The following is a 9,056-nucleotide window of genomic DNA, read 5'->3' as shown; positions in this document are numbered from 1 at the left end:
GTTCAGAAACACAATGAACAGGAGATAGGAAAGGAAAACAACTCTACAATTCTCTCCAGTCCTTCCTCTTCCTCCCTGACCTGGTTTGCTGTTAAGAATTTTCAATTTCAATATACGTCTCACTGTACACACACACACCCAAAACAAAACCTTCATAAAACAAAGAAAGATGAAGAAACTGAACTGTGAAACTTCTGCTGCAAAAATAGAGACCAAATAGGTTTCTTTTGTTTGCAAGCTAGTGCTGCTTAACAAATACTTCCCCAAGATTTATAGCAAAAAGAAGAAATTACAGAGCATGTTCAATGTAAACATTGTGTGTAAAAACAGGTTCACATAAGAGTGTTTGGGTTTGCTTCATAACACTTGGATGCAAGAAACATCACATTTATTTTTTTTAAAGATTTTATTTATTTATCTTTAGAGGGGAAGGGAAGGAGGGAGAGAAATATCAATGTATGGTTGCCTCTCGTGTGTCCCCTGCTGGGAACTGGCCTGCAACCCAGGCATGTGCCCTGACTGGGAATCGAACCATGATACTCTGGTTCACAGGCCCGCACTCAATCCACTGAGCTACGCCAGCCAGGGCCTTATTTTTTTAAATCAAATTTAACAAACTCAACCCCTCAATTTCTCCTATGGTTGATAGAAATTCACCCTCAATCGTTTCCACAGGCCTAGGCTTCTAGGCGCCAGCAAAGGCCTTCCCCCACTTGCGTCACAGCCCCTAGCCCAAACAGCTGTGGTCTATTGGGAGAATGGGCCGCCTCAGGGGTGATGTCCATTCCCTCCTAGCTAACCTTACTGCGGTTCCCTAAGCTGGAATGCCCAAGCATCCACATGGCTACCATATCAGTTATCTATTGCTGCAGAACAAACCACTCCAGCAGGTATGGGCTTAAAACAACCATTGTATTGCTCATGCTCCTATGGGCCAGGAATTTTAGCAGAGTTAAGTAAGGCCAGGTCATCTCTGCCTCTCATGGTGAACTCTGGACTCACCCCTGTGGCTATAGTCAACTGTGGCTGGTCTGAGCATGAAGCTCCATAAAGGCCCATGTCAGTTGAGACATCTTGATTCTCCCTCTCCTGCAGGATGGCCTAGACCTCTTCGCAGGGCTACTGGGATATCTAAGCAAAAGCAGAAGCTACAAGACTTCACAAGGCCTGTGCTCAGAAGTTCTGGCCCAGAGAGCTTCGGGTCAAGATGGTGGCATAGGCAGACATGGCCCACTTCTTCACACAGCCACATTAAAATTATGACTAAAATAAAAACAACCATCACTCAGAGCCATCAGAAATTTAATTGGATGGAAGTCTGACAACTACGGAATTTAAAAAAATAACACATCCTTCCAGACTGGTAGGAGGGGTGCAGACGTGGAATGGGTTGGACACACATCCATATGTAATGGATAAAACTTTGGGAGGGATACCTCCTGAAGGAGTGAGCAGGACCAGCCCCACACCAGGCCATCCAGCCCAGGGTTCCAGTGCCAGAAAGATAAGTCCCCACAATTTCTGGCTGAAAAAACCAGTGGGGATTGAAGGAAAAAGAAACTGCTAGAGCCCCAAGCAGTTCCTCTTAAAGAACCCACACACAGACTCACCTACACAGACTCACTTCCTCTGAGCTCCAGCCCCAGGGTGGCAGCTTGAAGGGCACCAGTGACATACTGGGAGAGGCTGAAATGTCTGACATCAGAGCAAACAGAAGCCATTGTCCTTTATCTGGGCTCTCTGCTTAACCGGTCGTCCCCACACCCTCTCCCCCCCATGGGAGAGCCAGCAGGCTGGTGCCATATCTGAGACTTCATCAGCCTGACTAACACTGTTTGACTTGCCTTGGAGATCCCCAGAGACACTGCCCCACCCAATTTAGGGGCTTACCCAAGCTACTTTACAACTTCATAAATCCTATCAAACAAGTAACTGTTGGCCTCAGTGAACTCCAAGCCTGGCAGTAGCAGCAGCCAGATTAATTTTGCAGCTTGGTTTTGCTGGGAATCTCCAAGCCCAGCACAAGAAGCAGCCATCTCAGATTACTTTATAGCTCAGGTAGGGTGACCCCAGGCAAAACACAGGTGGGGGCTGACCTTGGCCTGTACCACCTGGGAAACCCCAAATCCAGGGCACCCAGTGGACAGCTACAGACCATGTAAGAGCACCACCACCCTGCTGCCCCTGCACAGCCGATCCTCCACAGAGGGTGGAGGCTGGTGGTAGGTGGTCATAGCCAATCCTTGCAGCTGACTGGCCTGGGTAAATCCCTCCTATTGATCTACCAACAGCAATCAAGGCATAAGTACAAGAGGAGAGTGTACTCGGTCCACACAAAGGGTGCACCTTGAGTACTCAGCTTCAGTGATAAGGGGAGGCTCTACCACTGCACCCTACAGGACACCTACTACATTAGGCCACACTACCAAGACACAGAGTCAAAGCAGCTCTACCTAATATATAGAAACAAACACAGGGAGGCTGCCAAAATGAGGAGACAGAGAAACATGGCCCAAATGAAAGAACAGATCAAAAATCCAGAAAAAGAGCTAAACAAAATGGACATAAGGAATCTATCAGAGGCAGAGTTCAAAACACTCCTTATAAGGATGCTCAAGGAACTCAGTCAGGACCTCAGCAGCATAAAAAGACCCAGTCAGAAACAAAGGATTCACTAGTTGAAAAAAAGAACAATTTACAGGGAAACAATAGTAGAGTAGATGAAGCCAAGAATCACATCAATGATTTGGAACATAAGGAAAAACCACAACTAATCAGAACAAAAAGAAAAAAGAATCCAAAAAATGAGGGTAGTATAAGCAGCCTTTGGGACAACTTCAAGAGGTCCAACATTTTTATCATAGGGTGCCAGAAGGAGAAGTGGAAGAGCAAGAAATTGGACATCTATTTGAAAACATGATGAGAGAAAACTTCCCTAATCTGGTGAAGGAAATGGACATGCAAATCCAGGAAATACAGAGGGTGCCAATCAAGTTGAACCCAAAGAGGACCACACCAAGACACATCATAATTAAAATGCCAAAGGTTAAAGATAAAGAGAGAATCTTACAGCAGCAGGAGAAGAGCAGAGAGTTACCTATAAAGGAGTGCCCATCAGACTGTCAGCTGATTTCTCAAAAGAAACTTTGCAGGCAAGAAGGGGCTGGCCAGGAGTATTCAAAGTGATGAAAAGCAAGGACCTACAACCAAGATTATTCTATCCAGTAAAGCTGTCACTCAGATTGGAGAGCAGAAAAAGTGCTTCTCAGACGAGGTAAAGCAAAAGGAGTTCATCATCACCAAGCCCTTAATATATCAAATGTTAAAGGGGCTTAGTCAAGAAAAAGAACTATCAACATTACTGTATGAATATTAAAATGACAACATACTCATAACTATCAACAGCTGAAGCTAAAAAATAAAAACAAAAACAAATGAAGCAAACAACCAGAACAGGAACCAAATCACAGGTATGGGGATCATGTGGAGGGTTATCGGCTGGGAGAGGGAATGGTGGGGAGGGGAGAGAATGGGGAAATGGTGCAGGGATCAAGTAGCAAATTGCTAGGGACAAAATAGATAGGGGGTGTTAAAAATGATATAGAAAAGGAAGAGGCCAAAGAACTTACATGCACGACCCATGGACATGAACTAAGGTGGGGACGATTGCTGGAGGGAAGGGCAGTACCAGGCAGAGGGGGGGCAAAGGGGAAATAAATTGGAACAAGTATAACAGCATAATCAATAAAATATACTTTAAAAAAAGGAAGCGGATGATTTATACACAGTGGTTGTTTATACTCTTCTTTCTTGTAATGTTCATTAAACTACATTCTCCTGTTTAAAAAAGTTGTTCTGGTGCATTACCTCCACTGCATACTATTGGTCAAAGCAAGTCATAAGCCCAGACTAGATTCCCGGGCCAGGGGAATAGAGCTACTTGAAAGGAGAAGTGGCAAAGTTGCAGCCAAACAGAGTGACACATTGGAGACCATTTGAGAGTTACTCTCCACATTGGAGAGTAACATTATACCAGAGCTTCCTCCCAAGATTTAGTCACCCACTCTGTGACACCAGTGTCTGGGAATCTCATTAAAGAGGGGCTTTATGTCCTCCACCCTCTGTGGTGATCCAGCTTACCTCTGTGGACCTGCCGCACCTAGCTTCGGTGGCAACTCCTAAAATACACATACACACCCATACACACAGCCTCTGAACTGCCTCTCCAATCTTGAAATGGGCTCAGAATAGAAGAACGAAGTCTCCTTTGCCCAAAGGAGAGGGAGGAAGAGGAAGGCTAATAAAACCATTGTGCCCTGGCTGATGTGGCTCAGTGGACTGAGCGCCATCCTGTGAACCAAAGGGTTGCTGATTCAATTCCCAGTCAGGGCACATGCCTGGGTTGCTGTCCAGGTCTCTGGCTGGGGGCATGCAAGAGGCAACTGGTTGATGCATCTCTCATACATCAATGTTTCTCTGCCTCTCTTTCTCCCTCCCTTCCCCTCTCCCTAAAATTAAATACATAAATAGAACCTTAAAAAAAAAAATGAAATCATCATGAGAGGCTGCATTGCTTGCCAGGCCCAGCATGGGGTTGGTCACTGGGCTCACCGCACCTGCGTCTGGGTGCCCAGAACGAACGCAGCAGTAATGCTGATGTTAGCCAGCAACTTAAAGTGGGATGACTGTCTTGAAGTGTCTGGACTTTAGTGTGACTCACTTCAGAAGGTTTCTGTGACAGACAAGCTGCTTATTAAAGAAGCTGCAGAACTTGAAGTAAATTTACCTTGTACGTATAAAATGCATTTTCTTGATCCAAAAGAGCTTTATTGCTTTCAGTTAACTGTAACTCCAGATGAGGGTTACTACCAGGGTAAAAATTTTCCGTTTGAACTTGAACTTCCCACTGTGTACAACATGGCACCTCCCAAAGCGAATGCTTGACCAGGATCTGGCACTCCAACATGACCGAGGTGAGGTAGATCTAAGTTCATGGGGAAAAAATTTGATTGATGGCACTGGCTGGACTCCCACCAAAGAACACTGAGGGAGTTTGTTCAAGAATTAAACTCTTTATTTACTGATCTTTTGAACTGTGATAATCCATTGAATACTGAAGCTATATATAGAACACACTTGCAGGACAAGGAGGACTTCCATAATAAAGCTGAAGCCTTCATTAAAGCGGCATGCCAGATGACAGAAAGAAAAGATAGAAAGAAAGGATGGCAGGACTATGAATTGTGTGTTATAAGTTTGTCTCTCTAAAGTGAAACATCAAAACAACACAAGCCTCTTGTCTCCCCAGTCCTCACACTCACTTCCATTCCCACTGGATTGTCCAAGTCTCAGGACCATGTTGTCCTGAAGAAGGACATCTTCATGACTTCCCGTGTTTACTCTTTGCAACCATATTGTGTAAGATGTTGATGAAATTCTCAAGAAGTTTTAATGAATGTGAAGTTGAAGCTAGAGCCTGCCTTCCCTCTTCTTATACAAATCAGTTCCCTGCATAAGTGATTGTAACGATGTGTTCAGTGCAACTTGCAGATTGGCGGTAAAAAAACCTGCCACAAACTGTGATCGGATGCAAATTCTCTCAGCTTCTTCCTCAAATGTTGGCTCTGCCTAGATGTTGCAACACTTCCCAGAATGCATGGAATCATGTACTGTGCATCTCTTGGTGAAAAGCTGGTTTTATTTAATGTGAGTCTATTTTGAAACAGATACATAATTTGTACAATTGAATGTTTCAATTAGTTTTTCTATTCTCATTTATTTTATATTTTCATTGCATAAAGCAGACAGAAGGATGTTGGATAGGACCATTTGAGATCTTGCTGCGCAGCACCTGTCATCAGTTTGGCTCAAATTAAAGCTTACAAAAAATTTTTTAAAAAACATGCTGAATCAAGCAACTATTAAAGAAAGCTTCAAATGAAATATGAAAGACACTATTCAAATGCAACAAGAATCTGACTTTTAAAAATCAGGCCTTGTTGTCAGGACCAGAGGCGGAAAGGAAGTTCAGGAACCCTTTGAAGCTACACCTGGATGATTAAAATAAAAACAAAAGCAGGAGTCCTTTCTCCCAGGCTGACCTGGCTGGAGCCAGGGTGGGGAGTTTGGTGTTTCTACGCTGGTTGGGAAGCGTAGAAAATGGTGAGCCAGCAGGGAATGCCTGTGTAGCTACCCAATCAGAAAGCCAGGCCCTTGCTTATCTGAGAAAGAGAAGAGATACCCTGAGAATAGCCCAAACAGCGTCTGATGCCACTGAAACAGTACCTGTGCCCTTCTTCTGCATTTGCTATGTGATTCCAGGCACTTTGGGGGGGTTGCACCCCAGACATTGGAGGACCAGGAACCAGCACTGGACTGCAGCCACACTAAGCTGCGTTAACAGAGTTCACGGGAAGAACACTGAAGAGAGAGGCAAATGGATTTATCCCAGTGTTTAGACATTTGAATCAGTGAAATAAAATACAAAAATTATTTCAATTAGCAGTGGTTGGGGAAAGAGGTGACAGAACTTACTTTTCACCATTATCTATCACGATAGCTAACGTATTTTAAAACCATGTGCCAGAAATGTGCTAAAAGCACAAAAACCATCTTTGCGGGTCATTAACAAAGTCCTTACAAAACACAAAGTCCTTACAAAACAAACTATGGCCCTGGCTGGTGTGACTCAGTGGATTGAGCTATGGCCCACAAACCAGGAAGTCACCGGTTCGATTCCCAGTCAGGGCACATGCCTGGGTTGTAGGCCAGGTCCCTAGTAGGGGGCGCATGAAAGGCAACCATGCATTGCTGTTTCCCTCTCTCCTTCCCTTCCCCTCTGTCTAAAAAAATGAATAAATAAAATCTTCAAAAGAAAACAAAACAAATTATGTGAGGTGATGGATATGTTAACTACTTATTGTGATAATCATTTTGCAATATGTATATCAATAAAATTATTATGTTTTTACACCTTAAACTTACACAATGTTTTATGCCAATTATGTCTCTATAATACTGGGGAAAAGAAGGAAGTACTTCTGGCTATTACACTTTATATCAGACTGCTAAACAATGAAAGTTCAACAGAATAAATTTGAAGATCTAATTGGCTTTGTGGAACAAGTCATGAATCTGAGAGCATCCCGTCTAGCAACTAGAAGGACTTCTGAGGGGCTGTGCAAAATGGAAGGTTTCACAGGCAGAATGGTACGGCAAGGAAATTAACAGCAAAAGAAAAGGAAGAGTTATTGTTAAGCCGGGTCATCTTCTTTGTGGAGGAAGGGAATGGCAGGATCTTCTTCATACAGATTACCTTGCTGATACAGAACAGGAAATTCCAGACCATTAGTTTAAAATTCCACTCCCGGGAGAGGCTAAAATTGCTATTATGTTAGTTATTAAGTTCTGGTCTGGTGACGTGGCTTAGCAAAAGTGACTCATTTTAGCCTGTTGGTGGTGAGGTTGCTGTTGTTGTTCTAACAAGACCAAATGCCACATTGAGAATAATAATGAGCGTTAAATTAGCCAAAACAAACAAACATGAAAACTATGGACTGAGCACACTTGTTAAGTTCATTTTACAGTTGAGGAAATTAAGGTTCAGAGAGAGAAAGTAATTTGCCCAAAGTCACAGCTGGCAGATTAAAGGACAAAGGTTCCAACCCAGGTATCACTGAGCCCAGATCCTGCTTGCTGGTTTATCCACTGTGCCCCAGCCCCTCTTAAAAAGGTATTATTGGTGTTAGGCCATCCAATAAAAAGGTATTGGAAAAATCTTTCCTCAAAAGGTCAGTCCTTTACTCTAAGATTATATCCTTTGTACTTTTTCCCAAAGATTTTATTTATTTATTTTTGGAGAGAGGGGAAGGGAAGGAGAAAGAGAGGAAGAGAAACATCAGTGTGTGGGTACCTCTCATGCACCCCCTAATGTGGACCTGGCCCACAACCCAGGCATGTGCCCTGACTGGAAATCAAACTGGTGACCCTTTGGTTCACAGGCCCTCACTCAATCCAGTGAACTACGCCAGCCAGAGCCCCTTTGTACTTTTTTAAATTGTTGTTAAAGGTCCTCTTTAAAAGTAAAGTGATCATGATATTAAAGGTTATTTTCTTATTAACCCCTACTCAGCAAACTCGAAATGACTAAATTTAAGACAGTTTTTCAATTTTAAAAATGTGTTTCTTTTAATTCATTGCTCTGTGAAATCCTAGAGTCTGAAAATCAGTGACCTAGATTTTAGGACACAAGAATGCAGAGAACATGAAAACAAAATCAGGCCAGTACACATGTGCGCGCACACGCGCGCGCGCACACACACACACCGAAGTGTCAGTGTCTAAGAAGGGAGTGCCACAATGGAAAGTGCAGGTCTCAGTAACAGTCTCAATTCCACCTGTCTCAGCTCATCTTGAATGTGACAAGGGAAAGGCAGAGACTCATAAACCCAGGGTTCACCCCACAGACAGTTTTACAGAATCATGGTATATAGCTGAGAGCTAAAGCTGTGGGAGTCCATACCTGTTTCTGGATTCACACCAGGCTCTGACACAGAGGAGGCACTGGGGCAGATGCTGAAAATTTGGTTCCTTCTAGCCAAACCAAACAGAAGATTCTAGATGGAATTCTGTTCTTCAGCCTAGTTTGTTCTGGTTGATAAATGAACAAATGATACTCTTGATAATGGAAAACAAGTGAAAATGGCACCATTGAACTTGAAAATTTGTCCATAGCTTTAATTCACACAGAGATGATCTTACTTGTTTTAACACAATGGCCACAGAACACTAAGTTTACTGTGCAAATTTACAAATAGCAAACCACAGCCTTTTGAGTGTAAGGACTCTGGAGGTTTTTAAAAATTGTCCAAGTTCCTAAGAATAGGATACTGTTTAGTAAATTGCCACTTTGACTGCCTAAATTGTACTACACTAAACTAAAGTTAAAACAAGTCCTCAAAAGCCTGCATAATTTGGCAGCAAAATTCTACGTCAGGTACGTCCAATAACTCATAACCCACCCCATAGTTAGAATTTAAGAGTAATTTGATCTGGCA

The 9,056-nt window shown here is 43.1% G+C and overlaps 1 pseudogene; it reads left to right on the top strand.

Annotated features, from left to right (window-relative positions):
- Nucleotides 1–4,650: 4,650 nt before the first annotated feature.
- LOC118990314 (NEDD8-conjugating enzyme UBE2F-like) lies at nt 4,651–5,268 on the top strand (annotated as a pseudogene).
- The last annotated feature ends 3,788 nt before the right edge of the window (nt 5,269–9,056 follow it).

This window comes from Sturnira hondurensis, unplaced genomic scaffold (assembly GCF_014824575.4).
Source record: "Sturnira hondurensis isolate 20B ecotype Veracruz unplaced genomic scaffold, ASM1482457v3 Scaffold0006849, whole genome shotgun sequence".
NCBI lineage: Eukaryota > Metazoa > Chordata > Mammalia > Chiroptera > Phyllostomidae > Sturnira > Sturnira hondurensis.
This window is presented reverse-complemented; position numbering and strand designations above follow the sequence as displayed.